Source organism: Solenopsis invicta, chromosome 16, assembly GCF_016802725.1.
Source record: "Solenopsis invicta isolate M01_SB chromosome 16, UNIL_Sinv_3.0, whole genome shotgun sequence".
NCBI classification, from domain to species: Eukaryota; Metazoa; Arthropoda; class Insecta; order Hymenoptera; family Formicidae; genus Solenopsis; species Solenopsis invicta.
In genome coordinates this window covers 4,545,253-4,561,036 of record NC_052679.1, presented here as the reverse complement: position 1 = coordinate 4,561,036, position 15,784 = coordinate 4,545,253, and the positions used below count along the sequence as shown (strand labels likewise).

At 42.5% G+C, this 15,784-nt stretch overlaps 1 protein-coding gene across 7 annotated transcripts in view; it reads right to left on the bottom strand.

The window, feature by feature from the left end:
* LOC105203258 (WAS/WASL-interacting protein family member 1) overlaps positions 1 to 15,784 on the bottom strand; it is a 357,301-nt gene that overhangs the window by 181,285 nt on the left and 160,232 nt on the right. For 3 of the 7 annotated variants that reach the window (XM_039458358.1, XM_039458359.1, XM_039458356.1), the window contains one exon: positions 6,627 to 6,770. The exons of the other annotated variants lie outside the window; for them this stretch is intronic. The gene's annotated coding sequence lies outside the window, so the exon portion shown is untranslated. The remainder of the gene's footprint in view (positions 1 to 6,626; positions 6,771 to 15,784) is intronic. 7 annotated transcript variants of the gene reach the window in all.

Genomic DNA, 15,784 nt, shown 5'->3' with positions numbered 1-15,784 from the left:
GTTCCCCTCGAGCGAGTCCGAGGTGTCGTCGCTTTCTCGGACGGTGTCGCGGAATCTCACACCCTCCTTTCACCCCTCGGTCTGTCTCCCGAGTCCGAGTTGGACGTCCCGCGGGACTCTCGAAGCGTAGGACTTTCGTGCGAATAATCCTCCTTCTTCCGCTCCGTTCCTCGACATCTCTCACTTATCGGACTTGTATCTCAACCCCTTTCGCGAACGACCGATCACCTTCCGGCTACTACGCGGTGGATTTTAGAGCGATATACCTCGACACGCTCGTCGCCTCGTTTGGAAGTCGCACCGAGGGAATCGTTGCCGTCGGCAACAACTTTGCGCGGGAGAAGACGATGACGGCGATTGATAAACGCAGAATGTTTCCTCGGAATATGCTTACATAGATGTCTCGATATTTTTGAAGGAAGAATGGACGCTGATGAGTTTTTATTGTAGTGTGAAAGATATCTTTTGAATTATTTGAACGCGCTCCTTCTCTTTTCTTCTCACAGATATCATTTGTTTTATATCATATTTTAACGAAAAATTATAAAAATAGATTACAATTATCAATTATTATTTTATATATACGTTTCATAGACTACGAATTCGTTTTTTTAGAAGAACGTTTTCCATCGATGAGTGAAATTAATTTCCAAGACAGAAATTGATACGGTTAATAGCTGACATTCTAAGTGTATATACCAGCTTCAGCACTTAAACTTCCTTCATTTCGATTCGATTTCCTCCGGGAGATATTGGCTTTGACACACGCAATCCCGAGTGTCGTGGACACTCTCATCGACAACTCGCTTGAACGATCACCTCGTACGTTTATCACAAGCGGGACTTTTCGTAAAACTCCAACAGAGAACATTCGTTCCACTTTGGACCATAATGGATGTTTATTTGCTAGCACGCCAGAAGGCACGGCGACGATAATTAGCGTTGCATCCTGTCGTCGTCGTTGCGGACGCGTCGTAAAACGCATGGCAGGCCCTTCTGTTCTCTACGGACAGGAATCGTGTAACGAACGTTCTCAAATGGAGCAGCTGCTATGGCCTATTCCGTCCTTATCCCGCGCGCGTGTAAACGTGTCTCCGCTCGAGATTAGCCTCGTTTGCGAGGTGACGCTCCGTCTCTCATCTTTACAGCTCGCCGAAACTCATTTAGGCGCTTGTAAAGTCGATGCAGATATCGCGATAAGTACGCATTCTATTCTGTCATCCTTTATTCCGCGCCGCTTGATGTTCGCCCGCATGTTCGAAGACGTAAAAAGAATTGCTAACGTTTAATCAAGCCGCTCAGCTCTAAACTGAGCAAATTTAATAAAAAATGAAATAAACTTACGGTGTAAGCCTAGAATTCTGTCTCCGTGAAAAAATTACTTTATAAGAAGAGTAAAAAAAAAAGAATTTAAAAAAATTCATTTTCCAAATATTAATATCCATGATCGCAACAACGCGAGGAAGATTTTAATAATATTATGTAACGTACATTACATACATGATGAATCGTTCCTTTTCACGATTATTATAATGATTAATTCATTTTTAATTAAGATTTTTTTTTCCCTTCAGTTTTAACGTTCTTTCATACGAGATGGTGGAAAATTTTCGTCAGCGGTTTTCTGCGAAAAGCGCGCTTCACGACTTTTGTTCGACGATAGCTCGGGGAATGAAAGGTTCCTTATAAATTCTCGCGTCTGTCCCGGCAATAAAGTCGCGGCGAATCGCGTTATTACGACGTTATCCCGCGTTCTTACGGACCGAGGGTGATTAGCCAACGTCGCGGCGTGTGGACTTTATAGCGCGTTAGGATAGTGCTTTTCTAGGACGCGTGTGACGACCACGACGAGAGTAAGGGTGTCATCGCGATAAGGGTATCCAAGTCAGTTCTTACCACCCGTTGTCATTCCCCAAGTCTGGACGGGGGGGGAAGGAGGGGGGGGGGATAAAAACACAATCGAGTGTCGGTTGGCCACGCTCGGAAAGGAAAGACGACCGAGTTCTGGCTGCCAGCGAGAAGCAAGGAAAAACTGAGAAAGAGAACGAGCGAGAGAGGTGGTCGAGGGTGGTTACTCGTAAACCTCGAGAGAAATATCCCGTGGGATTTGTATTATTCTTTCGCGGAACGTCGTTAGGAAGAGGGTGAAAGAAACACAGGTGACTGGTACCTGATGTTCCCTCCCGATGTTGGGTAGATGACAATGTTGCGTGTATCTCTAAGTGTGCGTGTGCCCATAAGAAAGAATCCGGAGTAAACAGTAGTAATTAATGATAATTAATCATGAGTGCTTTGTACATTCTTTTATAAATTATTTTACAAATAAAACGTTTGCATGGATTAATTATGATTCGTGGTCTTATATTAATCTTGTAAGCTGGACTCTAATATAATGAAGCAAATATTGCGAGTATGATACAAAGTGAATCACGGAAAAAATAAGAAATATAAAATACGAAGCACAACAAGCGTGATAAAGAGGAACGCGAACTTTTTTAGTTTACACTAATTTACATAAGTAACTAAAAAATGATACACTAAATATTACACGAGATCTATTGTAATAATGTTCCAACGCTATGCAGTTTTGTACGCATTCATAGTTTTATTTCAATAGATGTTATATTAGACGACTGCGAAAAAATTGACGAGAATAAATCGAGCGAGATCTGCTTTAGTAACGTCCGAAATTTATGCGAATCGCTGAAATAAATCGTCAGACAGCTAGACATTTTCATTGAAATAAATTTTCCCGTCGTCAACTTTGATTCATCGATAGTCAATCGATGTGTTAAGGCGTATAATCCGAAGGGTTAGTCGCGGGTTTGAAATGTTGTGAGACACCCCTCTTCATTGTAATACTTTGCTGACTCATTGCTTCTATCATTAGTTATAATTCGTTTCACATTCTTCTGCGATTCTCAAAACACATATAACTCTTAATCGATTCTTTTTTTTTAAATTAATACGCATCACTTCTTCGCGATCGCGAGTTTATTAATAATTTATTATTTTGTTATAAATATTCTATAAGCTCAATTCACTCTAAACTTAATAATTCCCCAATGTTAATTTTACAATTAATATATATTTTAGATACCTAATAAATAATTTTAAATTAATAACGTTACTTTAGAAATAATAAGTATAGTGTTATAAATATATTAGTGTACATTAGTGAACTATATGTATCTTGCAATATTTAAGAATATAAACTCCTGTCTCCTGCATTTCTAATTATAAGATAAATTTTTATTTTTTTCCAGACTGACGCGGTTTGCTCGCAGAGTCTGTCAGAATACGAAAACGAGTGGCAGCATCATCAAGCAGCCCCTTGCCTTCTTACGAGGTGCTGCTAATGAGCAAAACTTTCCGCACTTCTGTCCAAGGGCTTGACGCTCCGCCGCCAGACTTGTTTTCAGCATTTATTGCCACGATGAATGCGCGGTGTCGCACGAGGATGAGAAAACGAAGGAAAATCTCGCGGGTGGCTCGAGGGAGGTGTTTCAAAAGGAGGGTCCTTCATCCACCCTTTTCTACTCCGACGAGGTCTCGAATCGGGCGATTCTCTCCCCTCGGGTCGATCGGCAACCTCGAAAAGAAAGGATCCCGAAGAAGGAGCCGCGAGAATTTTCTTAGTGGATCATTCGTTACGCGCACCCTCCTTTACATTCACGAGGGATTCATTTCGGGGCGAGGGAGGGCGATGGAAGAAGGAAGAGAGGAGGCATTGACTTGGCATTCTGACAACCGACGCTGATCGATCTTCGCGTGCGAAAACGTTAGCGCGGGCAAGGAAATCTTTTTTCGAATCGCACATCCGTCACAGAACGACTCGCTCGCGTGGGTAGCTTTTAATACCACTCAGAAGGATGAGATGACTGTAATGATGTTAGACTGATCTTAAAGTTGCAAGATTGATATGGAGTGTGCACGTATGCGTCAGGCAGTCCCGTGAAAACGGTAAAATAAAAAGATATTGAAAGCGAAGCTTGATTCGGAATTGCAAAATCGGGAAGATTTTTCATTCGGGAGAGTCGAATTACCACTATCGATTACTCTCTGTTTCACGTCGTGTTGATATACCGTGATTATATATTTTTCTACCAGTATCGATCATTTTGTTTTTACAAACACACCAAGCCGGATAATTACAGCCATTGTCTTCCACGCGTCGACATCACGATGCAATTCGACTCGATCACAGTGAAATACGTCGGCCGTGCAATTACCCGCGATTCGTTACTGCGAATTTCCGCACGGGAGTTACCGCGCACGAGAAAGGGCCGCGAATAAATCGCCGCGCCGATGGTAAAAAAATTTGGGTCACGTCGCCATTGATCTCCATTCGTTTTGCGAGAAGAACGGTACCGCCGCCGCCTCCGCGTTTGATTCATCGATCGATCGCGCGCGCGCGCGCGCGCGCGAGAGAGAGAGAGAGAGAGAGATAGCGCGCGTTTCTCTCCATGCTTCCGGTAAATGGTGACGTGATTTAGGTAAGGGCGACCATCTACCTATCCCAGCGAAGCAGACTGGGCAACTCCAAGTTGCCGGTGGTCGGAATTCAATTAAGTCTTAAGCGTATCTCAGAACTATCGCGCCGGGGACGTCACGGTGACCAGGAGCAGCGTCTTCTCCATAAGATGGAAACAGAGCCAGTAGATAGCGTACATATGTACTCCATTAAGGTGCATACCTGTCTGCGACCGAGTAACTGGGGGCGTCTAACAAACGGAGTACGTATAGGGCGCACCGTCGTCAGCGCGACATCAAGTTTCAATGATCAAATTTCTTCGACAAAGTTAGCACGGTGATCCATTTTTCTTGACAAACGAGAGACCTAATTTGGATATTGACTTTCAATATACACAATCAAGTTGAAGTTTTTGCAAGTAGAGTGAGTTTTAAAAATATTTAGCGCGCGATTCTGCATTTATATTGATAATACGTTCAATATACTATAAAATGTTGAAAATTTACTTTAACGTCAAAGTTATTGCAAATTTGAACCCTGCTTCTTATAATAAAGACCCTTCCTTATACTTATTGTTAATTTCAGATAATTTATTGAATAATCTATTAAGGAAATGATTATATTTTTAAGAATTAGAGTATTATAAATTTTATAGTGTTATAGATCATATTATCTTATAATATTACAGATCCTATTATAATAATTTTGTTCCATATATAATACTCTTTTCTAACGTTTTACATAATTGAGAATTAAGAACGTTGATATATTATAAGATCATAATGACAATTATTCCGCTTCTCTGGTTAAATAATAATACGCGTAAAAAATTCTTTTAAACGAAAATGATACTTTAGCATTAATGACTAAAAACAGATTGATCACCCCTGAGGCGACTGAAGTACCTGCGACCTATATGGCGGCTAGCTCGCTTACAAGCTCGTGTTACAAGCGTCACGAATTATTAGAGCTGCTAGCGAGTTGACCTGCCATGCTAACTGCGTTACGAGGAGGCTTGTGGGATCGCATTACTCGTTTCAGCATCCTTTGACCACGTGGTACCGGAGTCCGGTGCTTGCTTGTGCAGCCCGAGAACGACGCCAAGACGCCAAGACAGTTACGTGATTCCATTATCGTTAGAGATATATTCGCGAATTCGCCAGTACGGGATTCTTTCGTTTTCGCTGCGATCGAAACTTCAGTCAATGAACTTCAAATCTTTGAAAATTTATCAAAAAAAAAAGTGAAATCGAACATCTGGCAGTTAGTCATATCACTCTCTACAAATCTACTTTCTTTTTCACTTTGATTATACGAAGAAACAATTATTTCTTTACTAGAGAAATATAAGAGCTTGGTCTCAAATAATTCTCAAGAGACACACTCTTCTATAAGTACAAGACATCATACGTTTAATGCTTAAATCGATGAGCGCGATATATTCCTCGAAATAGTGGCCGCGATAAGCAGTTCACTGACCTTTCCTCACTTAGAAATTACTTATTCAGTGGACCCCGCCGAGTTCCGTTCGTGACGATTCACGAACGAGAAGAAACAGCCGAGCTGTAGCAGAGCGAAAGGAATCGAAGCGGCATCGCGACGAGTTAATGGTTTGACACCTGATATAAACTCGAGGAGAACTCGCCGGTAATTGCTGCCCCACTCCGCGAGCCTTTTCTCGCCATTTCCACGTCTTCCGGTCGACTATCTCTCGTCTTTGCCGGAACAAGATAAGGGGGAGGTAGAAACGAACGTACAAGTCGAACATCGTTACGTTTTCCTTTACCTTCGTCTGGAGCGTCGCGAGAAACGGTTAAGGATCTGACGCTTATTGGGTGTTTATACTGAATGTACTTTATTGGATCCGGAGTACGAGACGAATAAATTTAAATACACGAAGAGTCAGTCGTGAGAAGTGTAGTTCGAAGGTAATTACTACAGTTGCAAATTTTCTCTCGCGCAACGAAAAAAATTGCCGTACCGAAAAATCAATCCAGATTAAAAGTCTCAGTCGAGGAGTCAATTTTTTCAGAGACATAATCCTTGAAACATCTATTTCTCATTTAACAAACGCTTCCGCCCGAGTCACCGACTATAATTTAGCTCTACGCGAATTTTCTTTCGTATTTTAATCTCATAAACCTCGACTCACTGTCGCTTTCGCCGATGTGGATCGTCTCGGCGAGGCTTTTCTTCGTGGGTGCTGCAACTCGCGTGGGCGTCTGGATTTCTTTGAGTTTGTGCACGCGAGTAACGAAAGAGCCGCCTCTCTGTTGGTTTCGTCTGTGATACTCACCTGCAAGAATAAAAAAAAAAGATATGAATAGAGAGAAATGTCGTGTGGACCGTCGCTTGTAGAGAGAGAGAGAAAGAGAAAGAGAGAGAGAGAGGGGGGGGGGTAAAAGGCGCGAGCGCAACGAACAGGACTGTGTGCACAAAGTGCATCCCCTGTGTAGGAGAAAGCGGTCGCGCGTCACGCAGCTTCCCTCAGGAATATCCGACAAATTCCATAGAAGTAGCGTGCGCGCCGTCGACGAACCAGGTCTCTTTGTATTTAAATGCATGCGGTAATAAAAGGCACGTCCGCATCGGTATGGTACGCGGCCTCGCGCGCGTCAAGTTTCCCTTTTCACTTCTCTCCCTCCCGTAGTCGCGCTCTTTCCGCGCTTTCCGCCGCCCTTTTTCCACCCGCCACCATCCCGGGGCGAATTTACATGGTGCGTCGGGCAATGCCTCTCTTCGTCGAATTACGAACACGTTTTGATAATCGTTTCCGGTGTCTCTCTTTTTCAGAGTCGACAAAAAAAAGAGAGAGAGAGAGAGAGAGAGAGAGGAAGAAAGAGAAACAGATTATATAAATTTTTATTGCACTGGTGGCTGATATAAATTTATGATACAAATTCAAAGAAACAGCACGACAAATTACGTTCGATAATAATTCTGCTGTAATTGAATTTCTCGGATTGTTAAATTATAAAAGCCATTTAGAAGTTAATTTTTTTCAAATCCTCGACCACCAAGATTGCATTGCAGAATTAGCCACATTTCGATTTAATGAAAAGTCGGTGGCTGGAAGAAACACTGGAATGCTTACGAACCGATAATCATGCCAGTGGGAGTTGCGAATCTCCCTCGCTCCCCTCCCCCTCCCCCGCGGAATTTAATTAATCAAAATAAACAAACGTCGACGAGAGGTTTTCATGCCAGACGTGACGGACGTCGTCGGACTAATGGAATTTTTAAGTAAACGGGTATAAATTACTCCGAGCACATTTGTTCCGCGGCGCGGAGCGGCGCGATGCCGCGTCGCGTCGAGCGCGGTCCGGCATGAATTTTCAAGCAAACACGGTTGTAAATTACTCCGAGTATTTGTTCTGTTCATCCACCGGAGGTTGACGATGGGTAGCGAGCAGAAGGCGAAGCAAGTGCATGTCTCCTCGTTGTCTCTCAAAATTCCGCCGATTTCACCGAACGAGATAGAATTTCCTCATTCCCTTTCCACATTCACTTAACATACAGACATATGTTCGTATTCAATTCACATTGCATGTTCGATGTGATAACTTCTATTCGTATTAATTAATTAAAAAAAGAATTGTTTTCACGCAAAACAAAGACCCGGGGATCGATTTTCGCGAGAGTAATACGAACATATAAATTGTGAATGGAATTCCACTTTCCAGAGCTTTTGTGATCGATTCTGAAATAAAACGTTTCGACTTCGCTCAAATCGTAGTACTTAACCGATTATTCGCGTTGGCCGTTTTGCGCTTCGCCAACGAAGTGCAAAATTATCATCCGCGATAATCTGGCGAGTGCTCACGCTCTCTCACGGTTTATCGAGTGTCGTATCGTCGCCGTGAATAACGAACCTGACTCTCAACCTGGCGGACCGCAACCGCAAGTCGTACTTCAGACTTTATCTCGCGCTGGCACGCCGTCGTGATATTTGCGACGAAACGAAACTTCGCGGGACCGCGGCGGTAAAGAATGCGGGCGCGTTTCGGCTTGTAAATTCTTTCCCCATTCGCCGCCGCCGCCGCAGCCGCCGCCGTCGCTCCCGGAGCTCGGAGCCTGGTGATGTACGAGCGCGCGAAAGTTGCGCATCCCGGGGCAGCGGCCCCGCTTTTCCATGTGCATACCTTATCAAGCGACCGCGGCAACGCGACGTCACCGCACCCCGGATCTTAACTGACATCTATGCGGGGAGAAGCACCGCGGCACGATGCAGCTGTTCCCGTAATAAAGATTAACTATCTGCGGCCGTCCGTCCAGCTCGCGTCGCGTCGCGACAGTGTCATGGAACGACCGAGTTTCGCTCGGACGCTTTTTAACCCGCGCGCCATGCATGTGCCATGTAGCACACACATTCCGTATAGACACAGATTTTGTCAATATTTTTCTACACGGCTTTTCTATATTTGGGAGTACGTTTTTTTGGATGTCTCCTGAGATTGAAACGCGCGTATTTTCTCCATGTTTGCATGAGTAGGAAATTAAATTCTTTTACGGGATTGTTCTTTTATTGTTTCACGTACGGACTTGTCTTACGAGAGCTGAGAAAATAACTTCGCACATTTCTTGTGTATGTTCTGAAAGAATTAAAGATGGGATCGATTGACGTAAGATTCGACGAAACTTCTGGCAACGGCAATACTCGATTTCCCGGTAGACTTCACGCGGAAAGTAGGTCGAGCGAGGGAGGTCAGCGAGCATCGCTTCTTCGCGTTGCACAGTTCGAGCCGCTTCTAAACTCCGGCGAGGACGATGATGTTTCGGTATCGGGTTGAGACAGAGGAAGTGTGCTCTCTGTTCGTCGAAAGGATTCGCGGGAGAAATCGAACTTGATAGGAAGTTTCGAAACAAAATACTACAGAAGCTCGCCACGGAGATACTCCGCTTGTAGCTCCGGTTGAAGCAAACAGTAACGATAACACTGGGAAGAAGCAAGCGGAAGCGGAAAAAGAACGATTGAGGATATGCGTAAGAATCACGGAATTGGAACGAATCGTGAGATCTCGTCAGATGATGCGGCCAAGTTCTGGATCGTGGAAAACCGGATACCTCGCGACCAAATCATTTTTTTAAGAAACACTTTTAAAAATACATTTGAAACTAGGTGAACTCAAAATTCATAAACAGAAGAATTTATTTATTTTCTCCTAAAAATAATTCTTCCTTTTTTAGGCCATCTCATATCAATGAAATAAAATAGTTTACAAAATGTTGGATAATTATGTTAGAACTGAGCTCTAAGGACGTTAATACATTTAAATCAAGTTGCACCAAGGTGTTAAAGAATAAAAGAAAATTTATTGTTTTTAAGATTAAAAAGAAAGTAACTGCAACGCAAAAAACAAAACTAAATAAAAATAATATATTAATAATAAAATCACATTTTATATATTAGGTGGGCGGAAAAATCATGTCATTCTTTCTCTACGTAAATAAAAGGCATTTTTTTTTCATACAAAGCAAAAACTTTTATTTACATAGCAAACAAAACAACAGAACCATTTTGCCAACTTGTGTATTTAAAAAATTTCTTTAAACTTAAAAAAGAAAAAATTAAATAAAAACATTAAAAATGTAAAATCTACTACTTAGACTGATGCAATATAAAAAGAGCGATATAAAAATTTGAGTCGTATGCGAAAGATCGAAAATGTGAGTTGCACGCATTGAGAGATAAAAAAACTCCTAAATTTTAATAAATATTTATTCGCATGCTACTAATAAAATATTTACTCTATAAAAAAATGATACTTAGATTAAATTAAGTGGTTCTTGTACTAAATAAATTTGCATTTAGTAAATATTTTATTAGTACTATTGATAAATATTTATTAAAGCTTTTCCTCAATTCAGAAAGGGAAGAAAAGTGGAAGTCGAAGGGGTTATAGGACTTCAATCAGGAAGGCATGTAGGTTTGCTCGCAGCGGATTTGGAACTATGCTACTCGTCGACGTTCGCCTGAAAGGACTCTCTTCCGATTTTGCCGGCCATAGACTCGGCTCTTCCGGTCCTTCGTTCCCGTGACCCGAGGCTATGGAAGTCTCGCGCGAGATGGCCCGGAAATAACGCGGCCAATTGCAAACGTAGAGAATACTCATTCCATTGCGGCTTGTGAGACCACGCGCGATGCAATCCCGCGTCTTTTCTCTTTGAGAACTCCAGATGTTCGGAATTCACCCGGTAAATCAGCCGCCCCAATAGTCGTACAGAGGGATATATCCGCTTATTGAGGCAGCCCCCGTCGATACGGTATCGTAAAAGGAAGGAATTAGAGCGAAATCGCTCCGTATCGCGGATATCTATGAATCCGGCAAGTTTCACCGCACTCGCATATTTACTTTTCTCATAATCTTTCGCTGCGTTTTCTCAACCGCAATTTAAAAATCACAATCTCTAAATTCTTAAACGCGTTTAACGCTAACGCAATTTCGTGTTTAAATTTTTGGAAGGTAGAATTTAAATGCATTATTTTCAGAACTTAGTAAAACTAAAATTAATATTATACATCGAGGGCAGGATGTGTGTCATAAAAATATCGTCGTTATTTTTATCTATGAATTCCAAAGATAAATTTAAAATAAAAAATTTTGAAGTATCTTTGATTCGAATACCATATTAAATTTTCATTAGTTTAATATATAACTGAATAAATTGAAATTGCCATAATTGCAAATATAATAAATTAATACGCAATATGTCATGAAGATATCGACACTCCTTTTATCTTTGGATTCTTTGACCAGAGATATCAAAATTGTATGAAATATGTGATTTCGAAATAGCTACGTTTGCCGTCACTGCATTATTAAATTTACTTTATTCAAAATGATTCGAGCTCGGAATTAGTATTACATGACAAATGCATGCACAGAGTACTGTAAAAGAAAAAAATACCCCGCGATAGATAGATTGACTCAATTATTAACTAAATATAGAAATAGTTCACAATCAATATCGATGCAAATCTACAAATTTTACATGATAAACTCGTTTCCAGCGGTCGCGCCGTTTTGATTACGCTCGAATGTGTTATCGCTTTAATTACAAGTTATCATTTTAATTGCAGGTACAAGGACGCGTAACAAGGCAGCCGCCCGGGACGTTAATTCAATTTCGCATTACCGCCTTCCTTTCCCCGAGCAGAGGGAAAGTCCGAGTCCTGGTTTTCTTCCTCTCTCGCGACAGTTTACAGTTGGGCAACTTTTCCTGTTTCCTGTTTTCCTCTCTTGCGCTTTGCGCCCCGGACTTTCGAAAGTGGAGCAGCAGCGAGAATTGGACTCCTCATCGCGCTCACCTCCAACGAGAAGGATCTCTCCTCTGCCGAGTTAGGTTCACGCGCGTGGCCCTCACTGACAAATGGCCAGCTATTATTGCTGGTTTAAGCCAACAACCGCGTGTGAGGGATCGGGGACGGAGGGGGAGGAGGAGGTCGTTCCTGAATTATTGCTCGCGCCGTGACAAATTATTCGAGGATGACGCGCCTGGGTTGCGTGGCGGCGCGTTCCCGATAGTCGCTGACGTGACGAACGATGACGCCGGAATATCTTGTCGTTCATTAATATCGTCCGCAACGCGTAAATCTCCGCCGCGACCCCTCTCAATTCTAATGCCCCTTTCCCTCGTCCCGCTTATTACCGCTAAAAATTAATTTGCGGATTTTTTTTGAGAATTCACGCGCCCATCAAGCAAAAATGTCCGTTTTTTTTTTTATTTCCAACAGTTTTAAGAGCGTGAAAAATGTATTGTAACACAACCCTTCGGATCTCTACGGGAGAATTTCCTTCGCTGCGTGAAAAATGTAGGAAATTACCGCTCTCCCACTTGTCGATTCAATTATAATGTGGCGAGAGTAACGAAGAACGGCGAAAAGTACTCGTCGGGCGGCGGCGTACACGTAATAGGAGGCATCCGCGTACACGTGGCTTCAATTATGGACGTCGCGTCGCGTCGCCGGTATGTCGCGCAAGTTTCGTTCGTTAACCGCTCCAGCGGTTATGCCGGGCTGCTCACGGGCACCGTTTGTTGGTTTTAGAGCTGATTCGCCGGGGATAGAGAGCGCCGCCGCCGTCGCCGCCGCCCGAGCAAGTTTCCAGGGCGCCGCTTTATTATCTTCGCGGGATAGCCCCGGCTTCACATAAGTTTTCAACTCATTTTCCGCTACGTAAGAAAAATGCTCTTAAGAAGGCGTTTCCTGCTTTACGCTTCCTCGAACTCGATAACATGCAGAAAGTAGTTCCGGAAAGTTTCGAATTTGTCCCCGAGCATGGTTACGCTCGCCTGATATTACGGAGACGGACCCGGCCGCATTGTACCCCCGTAACGCGAACGAAAACTGTTACGGGCAGCAGGTTATCGACATGCCTTCTTATTATAATACTATCAAAGAATGTTTGCGACAATTTTAATGAAGCTTGACAGGCTGCTAGGGTAAATTAAAATACATTTTATGCGAGCCTTTAGGAAATCATATTCCGAAATCGTAATCTTACAGAAGTTTTTCCTCTTACAGAAGTATTGTAGTTCTAAACGGCAAGGAGAGGAGGAACAGAGGATCAAAACTTATAAAATTGCTTAGCCTTCGAAGAATCAAGAGAGTTTCTCGAATCAGTTTTCATAATAACTTTCCCGTGTAATCGTATAACCGTCTGCGGAAAAATTTCTATGACACGATTTTATTGTAAAAACAATTTAACTGTTATTAACATCGCGCTGCATATTGAGCGAGAGCGCATGAAAAATAAATTCCCGTGCGGGAGACGAAAGCCGCCTTCAAAAAGAAAGGGCGATGGTCTTCCGGTTTGTTTACGGAGCCGCGACTGGGCGCGATCCAATCTAAACGGGTTGTCGGTCAATTTCCGGACGGCGGGCGCCGCCGCATTCAGAGCGACTAATCGCCGGATTCGTCGCGATACGTAAGCAACGCGAGAGAACAGAGAGAAACATCGGGCGCGCGTTAGTAATACATGCGAGAGACGAGCAGAAAAGCGGCACACGTGCGACTCGTGACAACGCATTAGCCCCGGCGTCAGTCGAGACAGGCATCAGCCTTGCTAGGCTTTCGAACGTCGCTACACCAGCCGTGTCACTGTCTTGTCAAGCCGGAGCAGACTTACGATATTATATTTAGATGGCACCTAACGCACACTCCTCGCGGTAAAATGCCTCGCCGAGAAGCTGTCGATGCGCGCACGAGCGAAGCGAAAAACGGGTGCCGCCGCGACGTCGTCGACGCGTTTACAGCTTTTGCCCTTACATGCCGCGTGAGCACGAGCGAGTGTGACAAAAAGATGCATCTTGTCATCGTTTCGCCGTTATAAACGCTCTTGTCTCAGAAGCAGTTAGTCTTAATACGTCTGATATTTTTTAAGGCTTTTTTTTTTTTAATTAAAAATAGATATAAAATTGAAACAGAACTATTCTAAAAAATCAAAAATTCGGCTTAAAAAATTCAAGATCAAAAGCACATTGAATTTACTATGAAAAATTCAAAAGCATCAGCGGAATATTTAAAATCTTTTTGTTTTAATTGTTTATAAAAGAAAGGTTTCGATTCTAATCTTTATCGAAAATTCGCGGTCGATAAATACGCTTCGATTTATTTTTCTTCCATGATAAATAAAAACTTGATAGTAAAAGAGAAAAAAATATCGTCGATTCAGACTTGGAATTATTTCGTACAACTTGCCATTCTGAAAGGAATCGTACTTGGAAGACGGAATATGATTTGTCGAGAGATGCGAAGAGGTCGGCAGCGATATTGGGGCAAATGAAGACCATGAATAAAAGTTTCATGTGGATTTTTACGTTTATGCGAAACGGAGAGTATAATTCTTCGGACGTACGTACCGATATGAAGTAGAGGATGTATGTAATTCTCGGACGCGCATCGCCCGCATCGGGAATAATCTGGTATACGATAGAAAGAGCCGACGCATAAAACTCGAGCGTGCCGTAAGATCTCGTAAAATATCTAAGCGTCGAAGGAGTTCTCCAGCGCGATGGAAGCCCTACGAGTAGATCTCGTAGAATCGGTATTTCGCCATTTCCGATTTCTTTCTCGATTGGCACGCGCCGGCAAGACGCATTTTCGCGAGCGCTTTCTTGTACTTCGGCCGAAAGAAAGGAAACGCTATGTATATTTGTTATATTCTGTAACATTTGATTTATATATATATAAAATATATATAAATCTTTTTTTTCATTATTCTAAAGCCGTACGAATATATTTTAAAATTATTTCTCTAATATATATTTTAAAATATTCATTTTATATTTTGTCTTCAAGTTGTACGAAGCAACATGGATTATTCTCACCCCAGAGGACACCGATTTATACATCGCTGACATTTTTCGCATATTGGAAAGCTCGAGATCTGTGTGATCGCCGACTCGCAATCGCGGGATGTTATGTGGCGAGTTTTCTCTCAAATAATCGAGACATTTTTCGCAGGTCGGAGTTTATCGGAGTGGCCCGTAATTTTCCGAGGACCTTCCCGAAAATTTCGACTGAAACCGGATAAACAGGCGGATCATGTCAGAGAGATGAATTTTCATTCGTTGCGACTTTTCGCCGAGCTTCTGTTTTCGTGGCACTAAAAGCGGATATCGTATTCGCTGAAGCCGCGGTTTACTGTTTCATATGGCCCGAGGGAAGGCGACTGCTATAATAGTAACACTTAGAAGCGGTTTTTATTTCGCAGGCCACGGAGTACGCGATTTTTATTTCGGCGCTCCGCGTTTTACTCGCCGCGAGGATCGTGAAATTTTTATTTCTTTCAGATACTTTATGCGTGCACGAAGGACTTTTACCTCATTCATAAGCATAAATGTCATGTGTATTGCAAGTACATTTTTCGTGGCAACGGCGTCGCAAAAATACTTCCTGCCATCCCACCGAAGCGATCGCGCCTTACTATTACTCTATGAATGGTACAGTTTTTCTTATACTACAATAAAATTTATATTCTGTAAGAATTGATAAAATATATGACTGTATTTTTCTCTCGTAAGACTGTAATTTAAGAAATATAAGACAGAAACTCGCTTTACTTCAAATAAAAAATTATTCTACGTCCATAAGACGTATGTAGTATTTTTAGCTTCTGTCATGAATATTCCCCTAATGTTTGCGTGACACGCACAAGGAATTGCCCTTACTACGTTCCCTCTATCAGCGTCGATATTTTATGCGCGGTAACTCGCTTTCGCATTCCTTCGGGAGTGCGGAAAATTGATTTTTCACCCGCCTTTCCTTCCGCTTTGTCTATCATTCCGGAAGAATAAATTCGCTTATGA